Source organism: Petaurus breviceps, unplaced genomic scaffold (genome assembly GCF_028583685.1).
Source record: "Petaurus breviceps papuanus isolate PSGF00001 unplaced genomic scaffold, PetGlider_PUasm1.0 91133, whole genome shotgun sequence".
NCBI lineage: Eukaryota > Metazoa > Chordata > Mammalia > Diprotodontia > Petauridae > Petaurus > Petaurus breviceps.
In genome coordinates, this window is record NW_027187419.1 from 20,069,405 (window position 1) to 20,089,519 (window position 20,115).

A 20,115-nucleotide genomic window follows, 5' to 3' on the forward strand; every position below is an offset into this window, starting at 1 on the left:
ACAAGTTGGAAGTGAAATTAGGGATAATAAAGAACTGGTGTCAAAAAAAAACAAGGAAGAAAAGAGAAAGAAAGAAAGAAAGAGAAAGAAGGAGAGAAAGAGAAAGGAAGAGAGAAAGAAAGAAAGAAAGGAAGAAAGAAAGAAAGAAAGAAAGAAAGAAAGAAAGAAAGAAAGAAAGAAAGAAAGAAAGGAAAGAAAGAAAGAAAGAAAGAAAGAAAGAAAGAAAGAAAGAAAGAAAGGAAGGAAGGAAGGAAGGAAGGAAGGAAGAAAGAAAGAAAGAAAGAAAGAAAGAAAGAAAGAAAGAAAGAAAGAAAGAGAAAGGAAGGAAGGAAGGAAGAAACTGGTATCATCAATCTCCAAAGGTCTTGAAAATATCCAGAAGTCAGTGGTAGCTTGATAGTGGGGAGAGAACTAATCTCAGAATCTGGGCACACTGGGCTCAAGTGCCACCTCTAACACATATTGGCGTTGTGACCATGGACAAGTCATTTGACCGTTTGATTCCCTAGATACTCAGACTGTAAGTTTCAGAGCAGTTGTCAATCTGAATTGGTAGAGGGAATTTCCTCACTAGGGGGCTCCCAGTACCAAAGAAATCACACATTCTGACCAAAACAAAAAGTCCAAAAATCCCCTTCATAATCTCTGCAAATGTCTCCATCTGCCTCCTTTTTACCATCGAATCCAACCTGATTTCCCTTAAGCATGAATATTGAAGTGAAAAGAAAAGAGCAGAATAGAAACACTAAAAAATTGTAATTCTAAGAAGGGAAATGACCATTCAATTGTATTCCTAAAGGAACTAAGGTTCAGTTCCAAGTTCTAAACCACTCAGCCCGATCCTAGAAGTGGTAGAAGGCCATTTCCTTAGTGTTATTGTTGCATCTTTTAGTTTAAGAAATACTTAATGAGTTTGAGAAAGACAATTCACCCTCCCATCCAGAAGCTGTTTCCAAAAAAGTATCAGTTGATTAATATTTTGCAGTTGTCACATTAAAATATAATTGAATTTCTCATGTAATTATAACCAACATTTTGCATATTGTAAGTGTTGTTTAGTTATTTTAGTCATGTCCAACTCTTTGTGACCCCACAGGTAGATGAGCAGCCCTGAAAAGGGCTTGGCAAAACCTCCCAGCAGAGAAGCTAGTCCTCCCTGAGCACCCCAAACACTCCACAAACCAGGTTGAGGGTAATCAATACCTCAAACCTATTGGTGAGGTAGGGGGAAGTCTACCCTGAAGCATGTGAAGACTTCCCTTTGTGGAACAGGCAGATAAAAATAATTTGTTCCAATGATCATGAAGGCATTTAGAGCTTGGTCAACTGTCAAAGATGCCATGGTCATTCGCTGCATTCTGGGCCATTGCCAGTCATCCTGACTTTTGTATTGCCACTGGACTTCAGTGACTCTGGAAAAAAGTGAGGCTGATGACTTTGTGCAATTCTGCCTCGCTTAAATCCAATTCATGCACAAATAAAGACATCACCCCATGATGTCACTGGTCCTCTTCAAAAACAAAGGACCGCAACCACCAGTACATTCTTGGTATGGGGGACACAATGTGCAAAGATAGGAGACAGAATGTCAGGTGTGAGAAGCAGCCAGAAGGCCAGTTTGGATAGATTCAAGAGTGTGTAAAGCAGAGAAATTACAGTAATGATAATAATAACAACAATAAAAATAGATAACATTTCTATAATCATGAAGTACTTCTACATATGTTATTTCCACACAACAACCCTGCAAGGTAGATACTATTATTCCTCCCATTTTACAGTAAAGGAAACAAAGTTGGTGAAAGGTTAAGTGACTTAAAAAACATGAAACAACTAGTCAGTGTTTAAAGCAGGATATGAGCTCGTCTTCCTTACCCCAAGTTAAGTTCTCTATCCACTAAGGCTGGAGAAAATAGTTTGAATCCAGAATGTGAAGGCTTTAAATGTCAAACTAAGTTCATATTTGGTCCTCAATGTAATGGGAATGAGTGGAATAAAATTAAGCAGGTGAGTTAACACAATGAGACTATGCTTTGGGAATATCATTTTGCCAGCTGTTCCGTGTATGGACTGGAAAGGGGAGACCCTTGAAAAATGATGTCCAGTCAGAAGGCTGTTGCAATAGTCCAGGAGAGAGGCTATGAAGGCTTAAACTAGGGTAGTAGATCTGTGAACATAGAGAAGGGAACATATGGGAAATGTGGAAGTCGATTCAAAGAGACTTGGCAGCTTAGACAGCTGGAATGGGGAAGAGTAAGGAGTCAAGGCTGAAGGTGTAGTTGCGAACAACTGGAAAGATGGTGATTCTCCTTAGGGTCTTGTAGTACTCTCATAGTCATCATTATCATTTTTTTAAGCACATGAAGAAAATTACTGCTGTTCTCTGGATGGTTTATTGTCCCTATAGGTTGAAAGTCAGTTGAATTTCCCCAAATCATTACTGTTTAAGAAACTTTGTGAAACTATCAATAAATGGTTGCTGTCATTGTAAAAATACTTATTTTGTTTTTCTAGATGATCTTTCCAACAAGATTTAACTTCAAACTTTTTCCAATTTATAAATTTCCTTATCATAAATAAAACTAACATTAAAGAAAATGCAACCAGAGTTGTAATCATAGATATGTAAACTGAATGAAAATTTAGATTTTATTCTCCTTAGTCAAGTGTCTTTTCATTCTATCTTTGGATTTGTCTTAATTTGAAATTTACAGAAATAACCAAGCTTCTCCTAATAGTGTTATGTTAGCGCCCCCGTGTGGTAAGAAAGCAAAAATTAACGGTAGAGGCTGGTCATGGATTTCTAACAGGAATCAAAATCTAGAGAGGTTAAGTGATTTGTCCAAAGTCACACAGCTACTAAGTCTCAAGATTGAGATTCAAAGCCAATGTTCTTTGCCCACTTTAATACTGTTTTTCTGTTATTTCAAAGAGAAAAAAACAGTTCTAGTTAGAACTTTAAAACATTTAAAAGGGGGCAATCCCATGGAGCATGTACTCTGGCTCTGTGAGGATGGACCTGTTTTCTGGCTCAGTGCTGAGGAACTTATATTTGGGGATGACAGCAAGTTCTAATTTGTCCCTATTTGTCCCATCACCATGGGGGGCTATGTCAAAGATGATTGGCAGCTGAACCAGTAAGAACAACCCACCAAGTAGGTTATTAAAGAAAAGGGCATTCTCTTTATCTCTCTCTCCTTCCCTCCCTTCCACCCCCTTCCACCCTGCCCTCCCCCCCTTCCTGTTCTTCTCCCCTTCTGTGTATTTCTCCTGGAATTCTTCTAGCTCTCCCTTGGTAGCTACAAGCACAAGACAGTGAGAATTCATGCTTGTCTAGGCAAGACTGGACCTCAAATGCCTGGTTGCTTTGACTGTTGTGTTTCTATCCTAGAGCCCGGGATGCTAGACTACAATTCTGAGAAATGGATGTTTCTAACAGTTCTGAGAAATGGATGTTTCTAGGATGTTTAGACAGGGGAAGGTATTTCCTGTGTAAGAGTTGGAGTTAAAAATCACCCTATACCACTTAAGTCTTACACCTTTATCAGGTGAAAACATATCTCAGACTCTAGGCTTGGACACCAATTAATCAAAAGGCATTTCAACTGGGTGTAACAGGATGTCTGTTCATATTTGTTAAGGATCTTGGTATTATTTATACCCAGTTCATACATCTGATTGAGATTGTTTTCCAGTCTGATAAAAGTATCAGGGCTAAGTGAGGCTGGAGTGATCATGACTCTAACCCTGACAATCTCCAGCAGGGCTGGGTTAAGCAGATTACACTTTATGGCTGGCTCCTGAACAGGCTTGGCTGCTGGCCTTCTCTAATGAGGCTCTGTACCAAAAAGGAAAGAAGACCCAAACAGAAGGAAGTCCTAGATCAGACATAGACTCGAGGAGGTCATCCATATGTCCATTTACTGCCCCAGGGAGGAGCACAATAACAGACCTTGTGGCTAGGAAGAAAGGAGTGATGGGATCTGGCCATCGGTGCCTTTTAGGCACATTTTATGCACACTGCTATGTAATTAGCAGCCAATTGAAAAGTTTTCCATCATCACACAGTAAGCTGACAGGAAATAGTAATAGACTACCTGAACACGCTCTGATGGGGAGGGCAGAGTCCCCCGTCCTGTTTTTGCAGAAGCAGGCTTCACAAGCATCCAGAGAGGTTGCTATCAGGCAAAACATCCTACATATGTTCTAGTAACTTGGCTTACTACTTACTGGCCACTCGAGATTACACCTGTACCTGCTCCACTTAACAGGGGAGAATTGGTACCACTTCCAGGAGAAATAGCCAAGAGAAGCTGTAAGAAAGGATGAAGAAAACCTAAGCCATGCCCTGGCTTGCCAGGCAAACCAGGTTTATGAATTATGCAGACAGTACAGGTTAAAGCTAAAAGCTAAAATATCTGTTTGGCAGTCCCACAAAGGGCCTTCACCTTTGGAGAGAGTATAATATGTGTGATGAGCCATTTTTTGTGGTTTCAGTACTTGGTAATGTGCACTTGTGAGTGTTTCAAGTTTTAAGCATTTCTTTTGTGGTGGTAGACGTAAATGTCTGCTCTATAGCTAATATCAGCTAGCTATCACTGAGCACGTCTTCTAGAAGGAAATCTATTTTTAAAGCATTATTAGGGTGCTACCCTAAGAAATGAATTGTATCTAAGCTTTGTTGAAGAGATTTTCCCCCAGAACTTTGGGATGAGGGCATAATGAACCAGAGTGTGTGAGAAAAGCCAGGACCCCTCTCTTTAGAATCATGGTGCCTTCTGGATGAGTATAGGTCAGCTTGAGCCCAAAGTGGGACCCCTTTGTGTCAGTCAACTACCTTTTATTAAGTGTCTGCTATATGCCAGACATTCTGCTCACTTTTGCAGTAGAAAGAAGTACAGAAAACAGTCTCTGTTCTCACAGAATTCACAGTCTAATGGGTGTGTGATGATTTAATATAGGAAAGCAATTAGAATAATATGTTGAAAATCTTATTATATCTATAGATACTGAAATAACCTTTAACAAAATAACACCATCCATTTAAATTTTAAACATAAGGAATAGTAATATATGCATCTTTTCTGTAATGAATAAAAATATTCATTTGAAACCAAGAAACCAGCATTATATATAATGGAAAAACAGAGGCTTTCCCCAAAAGAACAGGGGTGAAGCAAGTTTATACCTGTTCACAATTACAGTTAAGCATAGTTTTTGAAATTCTATCCATGGTAATTAGTCAGGAAAAAGAAATTAAAGGAATAAGTGTTGGCAAGAGAAGTTAAAGCTCTCTCTACTTGCTGATGTTACAGTAATTTATTAAAAAAAAAACAAGAGATTCAATGACAAAAATTGAGAAATACTGTTTAAAATAATGACAAGTCAGACCTAATATTGTAAACTTGTAATCTCTGTTTCTAGGGAGATTGAGGCTGGTTATATATTACTTGAGCCTGGGAGTTCTGAGCTGCTATAGGGATCAAACCAAAAAGGTGTCCAGACCAAGTCTGGTACCAAAGTGGCAAGACCATGAAAGCAAGGAGCTCTCAGGCTGCTGAAGGAGGGTCAAACTGATTCAGGTTGTAAATGAAGCCCAAGATTCTGTTCCAATCAGTAGTGGAATTGGCTAGTGGTCAGTGCACTTCCAGCCAGGGTAACTTAGGGTTTTAATCCCAAGAAATAAATAAAATAACTACAAAATTATTAAGTATATTTGATCATTAACCCACTAAGCAAAACACATAGGGTCTATTTAAAGAACATTATAAATGATTTTTTACAGAAATAAGGGATTTAACAATTGAGTAAATATGATAGCTTTGTTAATTTGAGTTCATATGAGCAAAATTTTCAAAATTTACCTATAGATTTAATGCCCCACTAATCAAAATACCAATATATGCTTCATAGAATTAGACAAAATACTAAAATGCTCAAAAATAATAAAAGTAAAATTCACATAGACAAACAAAAGCTCAAGAATAATAAAGGAAATTATGAAGGGAGAAAAAGAGAAAGAAAAACTTGGCACTGTCTGATCCTGAATTATACTATAAAATACATAATAACAAAAACTATTTGTTATTTGGTATTTTTTGGTACTAGATGAAGAGATTACCCATAAAGAGGGTTAGGGTTGCTCTGGAGACCCCAAAATGCCAACATACGGGGTCCTGCCAAATGAATTCAACCCAAGTCTTCTCAGCCAAAGAAAAGTAAAGTTTATTAAAAGTTTGCTTGTATTGGACACAGAGTAAGTCTGTGCTAGAAAATTTTATGGTGCTCTCACACACAGGGAGGGAAGATGGAATCTTATATATAGAAAGTTGTGGGAAGAATCTAGGGGTGGTCTAGAGGAGGAGTTTGAGGAGGGTCTCAGAAGAAGTCAGATGAGGTCAATGAGTGATTAAGAGTGGGAAGTTGCTGGAGGCTCCCTAGAGCCAACAGACAATGGTGGGCTAGGCCAGTTCAAGGGTGGATTGATATTTTGATAGGCTCAAGGGTGGTAAGTAGATGGACAATAGAGAGCTAGGCTAGTAACAGAGGTCTGGGCCCAGCCACAATGAAGGCTTATGGCCTCTGCAAATGCTTCATCAAATGGGATGATTTAATCAGAGTGGGGGGGGGGTGGGGGGTGGGGACATTCCCAGAGCCTATACCTCAAAGATTCAAGGAGAGCTCAAGAGAGTTCCCAGAGTCTGTACCTTATCACTAGATAAAAACAGAAAAACAGATGAGTGAAGTACATTAAATAAACATGATCTAGAACCAAATGTCTTCTACTTGGACTAGCAAGTCCAAGATCACAATACAATGGGGAAGGAATCCTTTATTTTTTAAAAATTTATTTATTTGCTTTTAATTCACAACATTCAGTTCCACAATCCCTTGAGTTTCAAATTTTCTCCTCCTCCTCTTCTCCCCCCCCCCCATGGCAGCATGCAATCAAGTATAAGATCTACAAATACCTTCACATTAAACATTAGTCAGTTTGTAAAGAAGTATTATAACCAGTGGAGTGAACAATGAGAAAGAGGAAACAAAACAAAACAAGAAAAAGAGAGAGGGCAAGTAGTTTGCTTCAGTCTGCATTCAGACTCTGTAGTTCTTTCTCTGGATGTGCACAGCCCTTTCCATCATGAATGGAGTTGTCTTATTACCTTGCATTGCTGATAGGAGCCCAGGAATCCATTATTTAATTAAAAAAAACTTCTGGGAAAAGTGGAGAAGAATCGGATCAAAAAATGGTAGTAGGCTCACATTTTATAACATGTATCAAAATAAATTCAAAATGCACCAGTGATCAAAATATTTTTTTAAAGCAATTGGGGTTAAGTAACTTGCTCAAGGTTACATGGCCTGGTGTTTCTGGGTGGGCGCTAAGTATCTGAGCCCGGATTCGATCCCAGGTCTCCCAACGCCGGGGCCAGCGCTCTTACTCACTGTGCCACCTGGCCACCCCAATCAAAATATCTTAAAACCACAAAAAAGCATGATGATGACAAAATGGTAACTTTTGACTCTTGTAAAGGTGAATAATTCTTAGTCGTGTATCAATGAAAATAAATTGTGAGCCAAATAGATTAATTTTAACAGATTGAATTTTATTATTAATAAAACATTTCGCATAATAAAAATAGTGAGCAGCTATGTGGTACAGTGGATAGAAGGCTAGGCCTGGAGTCAGGAAGATCTGAGTTCAAATTCGACCTCAGATACTTACTAGCTATGTGACCCTGGGCAAGTCACTTACCCTTGTTTGCCTCAGTTTTCTTATCTGCAAGATGAGCTGGAGAAGGATCACTTCAGTATCTTTGTCATGAAGAAACAACTGAACAAAAAAATAATAAAAATAGTACGTTCAAAGAAACTATACAAAGAATACCTCTGCAAATTAAAATGCTACTTTTAATTCTGGGGCTCTACTCCTGTGACCAATGTTAAAGAAATATTTTAAATAAAAAACCAGCAAGGATTATACCAATATCTAAAAAAGTATTCGCTATGACCAACTTGCATTTATACCAGGCCTACACGGGTGGTTCAATATTTGGAGAACAATTATAATCACTAATCAAATAAATAACAAATATATGTAATACATATATATTCAATCACTATCTATATAAATAGATACACACATTATATATACATAGTGATTGAATCAACAGATGCAGAAAAGGCCTTAAAAGTACTGTATTCATTTATGCTAATTGATAAAACCATAGGAATGAAAGGAACTGTCTTTTATATGATACAATTACAAACATTTTTAAAGCTAGTATTTTCTGTATAAGAAAAAAACTTGAAGCTTTTCCAAGATCAGGATGAAACAAGGATGCCTGCTATTACCACTATTGTTTGACATAACTGTCACAGAAATGCTACCAACAGTAAAAGCCAATTTATGAACAGGTTGTACTAAAAACCCTTCCAATTTAGACTTCTCACCAAAGCTTGAGTTCTGCTGGCATAGCTTTGAAGAATCCAGGGCCACCTCCAGTACACCATAAGAGATCAAGACAGTACATATTCTTCATACACACACATCCACACACACACATATACATACATACGTATATATATAAAATCTTATTTAAAATACTATCCTTGGGGTAGCTAGGTGGTGCAGTAAATAGAACACCACCACCCTGTAGTCAGGAGGATATGAGTTCAAATCCGGCCTCAGACACTTAACACACTAGCTGTGTGACCTTGGGCAAGTCACTTAACCCCAATTGCCTTGCCTTCCCCCCTCCAAAAAAAAAAAAGAAAGAAAAAATAATACTATCCTCTCTTGGATTTTATACATAACTATAGGTAATAGTTCATTCAGATTTATTCTATTAGGAGGTATATCTTTCTAAGAGCTGCTTATTTTGTAATTCTCAATTAACAGATGTACTTCAGCCACAATTATACCTGAACTCCAAACTGTATCACTCTGGAGAAGTCACTTAATCCAGTGGACCTCAGGTTTCTCATCCAAAAATGAGGAGGTTGAATTAGATTATTTCTAAGGTCCTTTCTTCTGTTATTCTTTATTCGCAACAGAATGGAGAGACTTGGACAGATTTTAGTTACACAGGAAAGCAGTGCCTTATAGATATCCTAACTCCAGTGAAGGTCCAGAGACCCAGAGCGGTAAATACTTGAGCTCCTCGGAGGCTGTGTTAAGCAATTGAATCAAACAAAGTGACTTAAACTTCCTGGGCCAAAAATAAAGTAAAAATGTTGCCCATTCTTTATAAAGGATGATGCATATCTTACTAATACAGGCATAGGGATGAACATGTCTCCTTCCTATTTAAACTGAGCCCACCATGATGGTCACAATCAATACTAGTCTCAGGTATGCTCTTTTTTCTGAATCCCAGACTTTGCTAGAACTATAAGCAAGTGTATGTGTTAAACACATATGTGTACACACAACCATATGTGCATATACATGCACGCACACATATGTACACAGACACGTACACACAAACATACATATGCATGTGTATAGTTATTGTCAATCATTTCAGTTGTGTCTGACTCTTTGTGACCCCATTTGGAGAGTTTTCTTGACAAAAAATAGATAGATAGACATAGTGTGTGCATGTGTATATATACACATAAAAACACAATTCAATTCCATGAGAAGAAATCTATAAGAAAATTATAAATCTATTATTTACCCAAATAAGTATAAAAAAATCAAATTTCTCTTGCTCTTTTCTTACCATTGAAATAAGTACTAGAATATATGTGTGTACATATAAATGTGTGTGTGTGTGTATATACATATATATACATATTCAAAACCAATTTCATAGTAGAAGTTCAGTGACAAGAAATTGAGGTAAATTGGTGGAAAGAGAGACTTACCATTGTCTATTTTTAATATCTAAAGTACACTTTCGGGTGGCCAGGTGGCTCAGCGAGTAAGAGCACCAGCTCCAGTGTCAGGATGACCTGGGGATCAAATCTGGGCTCAGATACTTAGCACCACACCCAGAAATAACTGGCCGTGTAACCTTGAGCAAGTTACTTAACCCCGATTGCTTTATATTAAAAATAATGATAATAATAAAATAAAGTACACTTACAGATATAAGAATTCCACTGTTGGATTAACATCTTATGTATACATTTTATGAACCCTTGACTACCATAACTAATTCCTGTAGCCTCAAAAACTGATTTATCTAGCAGATGCATTCTCAAATTTATCCCAGGTAAAGAAACATATATACATGATCTTCCTTTCCTCAAGTTGGCATTCCCATGGATCTCCTCCCTGCAGAGGCAAAACAGATTTCTTGCTAAGTTCTTCTATTTTAATCTAAATATTTATCAGCATATCACCATGTCCAAATGATTTCAGCAAGTCAAAATACAGAAGCAGAGTCAGAGACAGAAAGAAACTAAAATTCAAATATTTTAAAAATCTGATTTATAAGTACAGAATTTGTAAAATACTTACTACTTGCCAAAATAAACATGTGAACTATATGACTATAACTGCAAAACACTCTTTACACAAATGAAAATAGTTGGAGAAACATTTATTGCTTATGGGTTAGTCAAAACAATATGACAAAAATAACAATACTTTTTCAATTAATTTATTTATTCTATGCTATACCAATCAAGCTACCACAGAATTATTTCATAGAGCTAGAAAAAAATAACAGAATTCAGTTGGAGGAACAAAAGGTCAAGAATTTCAAGGAAAATTTTTAAAAAGTAAAAGAAAGGGAACCTCAGAATACCAAAAATCAAACTATATTACAAAGTGATAATCATCAAATTATTGAATACTGGTTAGGAAACAGATCAGTGAATAGATTATAGAACAGTACACAATATGCTAAAGCAAATGAGCATAGTGTTAGAGTGTGATAAATGCAAAGATCTCAATTATTGGGATTAAAAACTCACTATCTGGTGAAAACTCCTGGGAAAACTGGGAAGCAGTGCAGTAGAAACTAGGTATAGGCCACCATCTCACATCATATAATGATATAAGCTCCAAATCAGTATGTGACAAAGGATGACATTATAAACAAATTAGTAGAGCAAGAAAGAAAATACTGTCAGATCTATGTCTAGAGGAAGAGTTCATGACAAAACAAATAATAGAAGGATTCACAGGAGGCAAAATGAGAAATTTTGATTATATAAAATTAGAAAATTTTTATATGAACAAAACCAAAATAGTTAAAATTAGAAGGAAAGCAGGTGATTGGGAAAATAAATCTTCATAGCAAAATTTTTCCCCTGTAGTCTCATTTCCAAGATATTCAGAGAACTGATTCAAAATTATAAAAATAAGGGTCATTCTTCAACTGATAAGTGGTCAAAGAATATAAATCCTTTAGATTCCTAGAAATCTATCAGTAGCTAAATAAGAATGCTCCAAATCACTAACTAGACAAATGCAAATTAGAGTGAGTTTTCACTTCACACATACCACATTGGCAAAGTTGATAAAAAAGGAAAAGGATAAATTCTTCAGAAGGTCTGTGGGAGAAACAGTTTAATGCACTGTTGGTAGAGCTCTGAAGAGATTTAATCATTCTGAAAAGCAACTTGGGACTTGCCTTAAAAGTTACTAACTTGTCATGTATAATCTATATAAAATTGTTTGCCTTCTCAAGGGGGGGAGTAGGAAGAAGGAAGAGAATTTGGAATTAAAAATTTTAAATGAATTTTTTAAATTATTACATGTAATTGGAGAAAAATATATATGCATATATGTATGTATGTATGTATATTTTAAAAGTCACTAACTTGTGCATACTTTTTACCCAATGATACCACTACTAGTTTCATATGCCAAAGGGATCAAAGAAAGAAGAAAAGGATCTATATATACAAAAATATTTGTAGCAACTCTTTTTGTGTGGACAAAAAAAGAGCAGAAATTAAAGGAATATCTGTCAATTAGGGAATGGCTGAAAAAATTATAGTATATTAATATAATGGAATACTATTGTGCTGTAAGAGATGATTAAAGGAATGGTTTCAGAGAATCCTAGGAAAACTTGTCTGAACTAATACAGAGTAAAATGAACAAAATTAGGAGAACAATTTATACAATAACAACACTATAAAGACAAACACCTTTGAAAGTCTTAAGAATGCTGATCAATACGATGACCAACCACAATTGATTCCAGAGGCCCCGTGATGAAACATGCTACCCTCTCCTGATAGAATAGTGAGGATTCACAGTACAGATTGAGATATATGTATATTTTGAACGTGGACAGTGGTAAATTGTTTTTCTTAACTATGCGTTTTTGGTTATAAGGATTTTGTTTTTCTTCCTTTTTCAATTGGATGGGGGAGGTATACAAGAGAAAAAAGATTTTTGTTTATTGAAAAAATTAAATTTGAAAACCACTGGCAAATAGGAAGAAAATTATATAAATGAATACAAGGTTTTATTGTTCCTGTTTGGATTTAGAAGATGTTAATCAGTTTGGTTTATATTTAAAGATAAACACTTGTTAATTAGCCTTTTGATTTTATGTTCTATAGTCACCAAGCTCCAGATGTTCAACCTAAATAACATATAATAGAGATGATGGGGCCAGTCCATTTACAAAGATGGGTACCTGTTACAATTCCTTCAACAACTCTGTTACTCTCTTGGCTCCAAGAATTTTAACATATGACTATGGAAAATTACTATTCTATTTCCCCTTGTCCAGACCACAAAATTTTGTTTATTAAAATATATTTTATTGATATTTTATTTTTTATACCACATTAACTTCTCAACAACTATTCACCACTACTATCATCACCATATAACACTCTACCACTATAAAGCATCTTCTAAATGTCTTTTTTTGTTGTTGTTAGTTCTTGCATCCAAGTCATCTGTTTATACACACCATGTGTCTTCCCATTGCCCTGTGGATTATTTGAAATCTAGATATTTTAGGGATTGATAGAATTTCAGAGATTTCCATGATTCTTACTAAATAATATCACTGGGCCATGATTTCCTCATATGTAAAATTAAGAGGTTGGCCTCCATGATCTTTATGGTCCCTTCTAATTCTAAATCTATGACCCTATGTTTAAAAAGTCTCTGAAAAGATAATATTTCACAGGATTTTCCACATAGCAATTAAGTTAACAGAGTGAAATCCCTTTGTGAAGTCTACGAATATAGCAGACCGATCATGAAGCTGTTCTCCCCGTTTCTTTTTGCAGCTGTCAGAGGGAAAAAAATACTGTCTGTCATTCTATAATGAGCATAAAAACCATATGTACTCACTTTCTAGTAAAAACATGTATGGCATCATTAAAGGGTAATGTAGAAATTACTAAATTTGAGAATTTTAGTCCAACTTCTCTTACTAATTAGGGTTAGGAGTCATTTAACTTCTCTGGACATAAATGTTCTCATCTGTAGAATGAGTGTGAATTTCATTATTTGCAATATCTAATCTAGCACAACTTTTCTCATTGTGACTCCTGCATACCCCACATGTGACACTCGGGAAACTCCAGCACAGTCAAAACCAGTGTGGGCTGCTTTTCTTAACCTCGCAGACATCTGCCCACCAAGTGCTGCTTTCTCTCTGTGAACCGCCAGCCCAGTAGTCACCTCGGTCCCTCCCTGGTACAATTTTTTGTCCAGTCGTTCAGAAGTGTCCAACTCTTCGTGACCGCATGGAGCATGGCATGCCAGGCCCTTCTATCCTGCACTGTCTCTTAAAGTCTGTCCAAGTTCACGTTCATTGTTTCCATGACATTATTTATCCACCTCATCCTCTGCTGTTCTCTTTTCCTTTTGCCTTCAATCTTTCCCAGCTTAGGGTCTTTTCCAGTGAGTCCCATCTTCTTATTATGAGGCCAAAGTATTTAAACTTCAGCTTCATTATTTGATTTTCCAGTGAATAACCTGATGGAAACTTCCTAATGGCTGTAGTATCCACGATGCCACCAGAGGGCCATCAACTTGGAAATGCCTAGGTTGCTTTCTCACCACCAAAGGGCAGTGTTTAAAGCAGGCAGTTCTAAGTAGTTGAAACTCGTGGTGTCTGGATTCAGAATTTGATGAGGGGATAGATAATATGTGCCATTGCTCCAAAAAAAGAAAGAAAAGAAATATACTGCTGCAGAGCCTATACCCCAATTCTAATATCCACACTCTATGGTCATAACATTACACACACCCTCCCCCCCCCCCCCCTTCAAAGTACTCAGAGAATTTATTGAACATAGCAAAAAATGGGAGCAAAAAGGTAAAAGACACCTATGTTTATGGAGCCATAAGCCTCTAGCCATCTCCTGCCATCTCTTGCTATCTCCTGGGGGCCCTCCCAGTTCCTTAGGTATGGCTAGGGGATTCTCTCACCATAGTTACCCTGCTTGTGGAAAGAGAATGGGTTGGCATTGGTTGGGGGAGGAAGCGAGAAACTGTGTCCACCCCCGGCAGAGTCCAGCTCCAGATCAAGGATGACACCAAGGGGAAGCAGATGACAAGTGGTGAGAGAAAAGACAGGCCTCCCTGCCTGCCTCACTGCCCTATGGGAACCTCAAGGAGGTTCTGGGACTGGGGTCCTTTCTTCTCCTCTTGCTTCAGGCCATGCCTTTGTCCCAGGGCCCAAGTCTGATAGCCAGAAGGGCCTCTGGGGTTGCTGTAGTATCAGCCATTGCAGCCTGCCTGGAAACCTGACAGTTCCAATCCAGTAAAAGCTGCTTGATGGCCCCAGTTACCCACAGGGGGGCTAGCAAAGAAAAAGGAAGAAGAAAAGAAGGAAGAGGACTCCACACCTGTACTAACACAGGTTTTCTCCCACACTGCACGATCCTTTTCCCCAATCCAATGCTGTCAAATGGCTTCCTACCTCTTCTGGAAGCCTGATCCCCACTCCCAGTGAGGGGGGTGGGGCCAAATATACCATCTTCTTTCTTGCTGAATCATGACTCCCTTGAGCTCAGAGGAAGGTAATTCAAAGGTAAGAGGGAACAGCACAGACACAGATTATTTCTGATTACTGTGAGATAATAGGACTGGAAGGAATTTTGTCTTTTAAGCATTTTGTCTATTCTCTTCAAGGCAGTCCTGTATCTAAATAGGACTGATCGTTCACCTTAGCCCTTTGTTAAAGGACATTAAATACCCATCGGGCTCTCATTACACTGAATTGAGATGTATTTATTCTATTTTTAAAGAGCTTAAAATGACCTCTCAGAAAGCCCAAGGACCAGGCAGAAACCTTAAGAATCTGTTTACTCTAAAAGTTTTAATGTTATGCCATGATTCTCCTGATCCTGATTCTTAGGAGTTTTTAGTATAGGTGGCTTCTGCTTTTAAATAAATGGCAAACCTGAACACTCCATCTTAAAGAAGATTCCCCCAAAGCAAGAGCTAGCACAGCATGTGGCCCACAACCCTCCCAGGAGTGCAGAAATATGATTAAAATACAATTGGGCAATATTTAATAAAATAAATAAAAATACAATAAAACCTAGATAATAATACATTTTAAAACCAAGTCGATATGCAGCTTACAGGGATTCTTCCACAACCCCTCCAACATTGACTATTGTCATTTTCTGTCATTTTTGCTAACTTGGAGGGTATGAGATGAAATGATTTACATTTCTCTTAACATTAGTGATCTGGAGCATTCTCTTATGTGATTGTGAACACACTGCAATTCTTTTGAGGACTGTTTGTTCATATCCTTTGATAATTTATCGATTGGTGGATGACTATTATTAGTCTTATATGTATAGTTCTGCCATCTTTTTGGCTGCTCTCTTTTCCCCAAATCCTTTCTGCTTCATCAGCACCAGAGAAGAACCTGCAAGAGGGGAAGGATTTACCCTGCTTTCCCTCTTTTAACCACCTCTGAGAAATGGGCCTAGAGATGTTTGTTTCTGTTCATATCCTCATAGTCTGCCTCTTGAGGTGAGGAGACATCAGACCCCACCTGAGCTAGCATCCTGAGCCTTCCATCTCCTGCTGGGCACAGCATGTCTCCTGAGGAAAGGCTGCTAGGGGCCAGACTGGGTATCTTCAATCTGTCCATGGAATCTACCACTTCAACTGGGCCCTAACTGCTGCTTGGTAATCCTACTATACCTCTCTTATCAACTCACTATTCTACTTTCCTCAGTGGCTTTTCCAAACCTTTTCATCCCTCCTCAATTCTCTCGTGGCTTTCCCTCCCCCACTGTCTTACCTGAGAACTTTGTCTCACATTTTAAAGAAAAGAATTGTGGCCATGTGCTAAGAACTCCCTCTTCTTTCTTCTTCCTTATCTCCTATCACTCAGGCACCTTCTTCTACTCTCTCCCCCTTCGCTTGTCTCACATAATGAAGTGTTCTCACACTTTACTGAAGCTAACACCAGTCCTTCTTTATGTTCCAACAATCCCTTTACATCCCCTCTCCTACAACAGATTGTCCCCTCTGTCATTCCCATTCTTTCACTTATTTTCAATCTCTCACTCTCTACTGACTTATTTCTGACTGCTTACAAACATGTCTATGACTCCCCTATCCTGAAAAAAAAGATATTTCTTGACCCTTCTATTCCCACTATCATCTTACATCTCTTCTGCCCTTTGTAACTAGACTCCTCAAAAAGGCAGGTACAATAAATAAATGCTTCCACTTTCTCTTCCCTTACTCCCCTCTTACCTCCTTACAATCTGGCTTCAGACCTTATTCCACTGAAACTGCTTTGTACAAAGTAACCATCTTTTAGTTGCAAGATCCAATGGCCTTTTCTCAATCCTCATTCTCTTTGACCTCTCTGCAGCCTTTGACACTGATGATCACTCTTTCCTCCTTAATATTCTCTTTAGGTTTTCAGGATCTCATTCTCTCTTGGATCTCCTCCTACTTATCTGACTGCTCCTTCTCTGTCTCTTTTGCTGGATTCTGATCCAGGCCATGCTCTCTAACCATGGGTATCCATCAGGGTTCTATCCTGAGCCCTCTTCTCTTCTCCCTCTATACATGATCTCTTCAGCTTCCATATATTTAACTACCATAATCTCTATGCTAATGATTCACAAGTCTATTTATCTTCCCCAATCTCTTTGCTGACCTCCAATTTCATATCTCCAACTGCCTTTCAGAATCTCAAACTGGGTGTCCAGTAGACATCTTAAACTTAACATGTCCAAAATAGAATTATCTTTCCCCCTAAACCTTCTCCCCACCCCTACCTTCCCTATTATTGTAGAGGACAACAAAATCCTCCCAGTATTTCAAGCTTACAACCTAGGAGTCATCCTGGATTCTTCACTATCTTTCACCCCTATATCCAAGCTGTTGCATTTCATTTTTGAAACATCTTTGGGATATGCCTTCTTTTCTCCTCTGCCATTGCCACCACTCTGGGGCAGGTCCTTACCACTTCACACCTGAATTATTGCACTAATCTGCTGACAGGTCTGTGTGCCTCAAGTCTCTCCCCACTCCAACTTGTCCTCCATTCATCCACTAAAGTGATTTCCCTAAAATACTGATCCAGCTATGTCTCACACACACACACACACACACACACACACACACACACACACCACTCACTAAACTGCAGTGGCTATTGCCTCCAGGAACAAATACAAAATCCTCTGTTTAGCATTCAAAGCTCTTCATAACCTAGTCCCCTCCTACCTTTCCAGCCTTCTTATACCTTACTCCCCACTAAGTACTCTTTGATCCAGAGACAATGACCTCCTGGCTCTTTCATGAATAAGACGCTCCATCCTTATATTGAACCAATACCTACTTCAGTGCCTAGCACATAGTGGACACTTAATAACTACTTGTTGATTGACTAAACTGTCTAAATGGATATAGATAGTAAGACATGAAGCCTGTCTTTATTAGTCAATGTTGAAAGAGTCACAGAATGGGAAACAGAGACCAATGGGGACAGCCTATATCACAGTCAGCACTGGGAAAACAAGGAGTCCAATTCAGTTCAATTTAATGAACATTTATTGAGTGCCTAAATGCAAAGCACTTCAATAGGTGACAGAGATGCAAAGACAAAAATGAAGTAGTGTCTACCCTCAAGGAGTTTATTCTCTGTCTCTAATTGCACATGGGCCCCACACCTGCTTGTCATCATATATGTGTGTCAAGATGCTGGCCATGACGTATACTTCATTATTCTGACTCCCCTGAATCTGTGATGTCAAAAGTGCTTTCTTTCCAGGAGGGTGTTCACAGCAAGAGCCTGGCTGCCCAGATCCTCCTCCTTCAAAGTGATCACTTTTCTTAGTTCAAAGTCAGAGGTGTGGGGATAGTTGTTCCTAAGGAAACAAGAAAGGTGCATATACGTATGAGATGGCTCAGCTCATTAGTGGAAGCAGCTCAGTTTACATCTTAGAAACCAAAGAGTGACATCATCACAGTACTGCACAATTTAGAGACTGAAGAGCTCTGTAGGCCAGCCCCTTCATCTTATAAATGAGAAAACTAAGGTACAAAGAATCTATGTGTCTTTCCCAAAGTCATGCTGTGCTCTTCCCATCTGTATTTCTAACTACTGGATGATCTCACTCCACTGAAAGTGAGAGGGCAGAGTCACCCAGGTCTAAACCCTTCCTCTAATATTCCTATCCCCCCTTATTCCATCCTGCTGGCAGATCAAATGTCCAAGTCATGTGGGAGCCCATTTCACAAGGCCTCGCCCCTTTCCCTGCCAGGCCATATCCCTGTGTTATATCAGAGCCTTTCCCCAACTATCTCCTGCTTTTATTCTACAGTATCTCTGTTTGCAGGGGTCTTCAACCTGGGTGCCTCCAGGTCCTGAGATGAAGGATGACATGGGCACTCATACCATTTGGCTGAGCAGGGAGTTATCTCTTTCCTAGAAAATGGAAGATAACTTAGCCTTTACATTTATCCTTCCAAGATGACCCAAGGATACTATGGCTCTCCACCCACCCTGAAATTAAATTCTTCTATATTCGTTCTCTCCCTCAATTAGAATTTGAGCTTCTTGGGAACAAGGACTGCCTCAGTTTTCTACCCATATCCTCAGTTCTTAATATGATCTTTGGCACATAGTGAGTACTTGAATGCTTTCCTGTTACATCATAACCCTTATCCTCCATATTTGCAAATATTCTACTTCCCCAAGGGAGAACACTTATTGTAGGATGTGGTTGTTCAATATTTTTCAGACATGTTTGACTCTTTGTGACTCTGTTTAGGGTTTTCTTGGCAAAGATACTGGAGTGGTTTGCCATTTCCTTCTCCAGTTCACCTTATAGATGAAGAAACCGAAGCAAACATGGTGAAGTGACTTGTCCAGGGTCACACAGCTAGTAAGTTTCTGAGGCCAGATTTGAACTCAGGAAGATGAGTCTTCTTATTTCAGGCCTGGCCAGAGTTCTATCCACTGTGCCACCTTGCTGCCCTTAATGTTGGATAGGATTCTTTAATATTATTCTTTTTCATTAGGACTGAACCAATCAAAACTAACCTTAGATAAAACAACTAAGTGTGCCTTTAGTATCTTATTGTGAAATTATCCAATCTAATTATTGGGGCAGGAGAGGGTAGAATAAGTTGATATCTTCATATACCTGTGGATTATTACTTATAATTAAATTAAGGACTGTGGGGAACAGGGAGGAAGTGGGTACCAGCCAGTGACTCATGACTTTGATGTGGGGAAGTTATTAGATCTCTGAAGGTGAGGAAAATTTGTCTCGTCTCTATTGGTGCGGTCCTCTTTGAGTGTATCTGTATTGTAGTCTGCTTCAGAGGACCAGTCAGAACAAGAGGCAAGACAAGAGGGTGAGCAGCAGCCAGTGGGCCCAAAGCATGTGGCCGTCCAGGGAAGATGAAAGTGGCACAAGGCTAGAGCCCAAACAGAGGTACCTTTGGAGCCCAGATAGAGAAAAGTTGCCTTGCTACTCTCCCAGACTTCTTATGTGTTACTCCCCTTCGCACTGCCCATCACTGTGGGCCCAGCCAAGCTGGTCTTCCTGTCTCTCACACAAGGCAATCCATCTCCCATCTCTGAGAGGCATATTGGCTGTGCTCAGAGGGCCTTGACTGCACTCCCTTCTCACTTCTTTCTTCACCTCTGCCCCTAGGAAACCCTAGCTTCTTTCAGAGTG

The 20,115-nt window shown here is 38.6% G+C and overlaps 1 long non-coding RNA gene across 2 annotated transcripts in view; it reads right to left on the bottom strand.

The window, feature by feature from the left end:
- Positions 1–6,858: 6,858 nt before the first annotated feature.
- The window catches only part of LOC138155479 (uncharacterized), a 48,903-nt gene continuing 35,646 nt past the window's right edge, over positions 6,859–20,115 (bottom strand). Inside the window, exons 3-4 of one of the 2 annotated variants that reach the window (XR_011166842.1) lie at positions 7,757–7,834; positions 6,859–7,215 (exon numbers count right to left, since the gene is read on the bottom strand). This is a non-coding gene — a long non-coding RNA (uncharacterized lncRNA). Of the gene's footprint in view, positions 7,216–7,756; positions 7,835–17,954; positions 18,295–20,115 lie in introns of those variants that run through there. The other variant, XR_011166843.1, reaches the window with a different exon arrangement.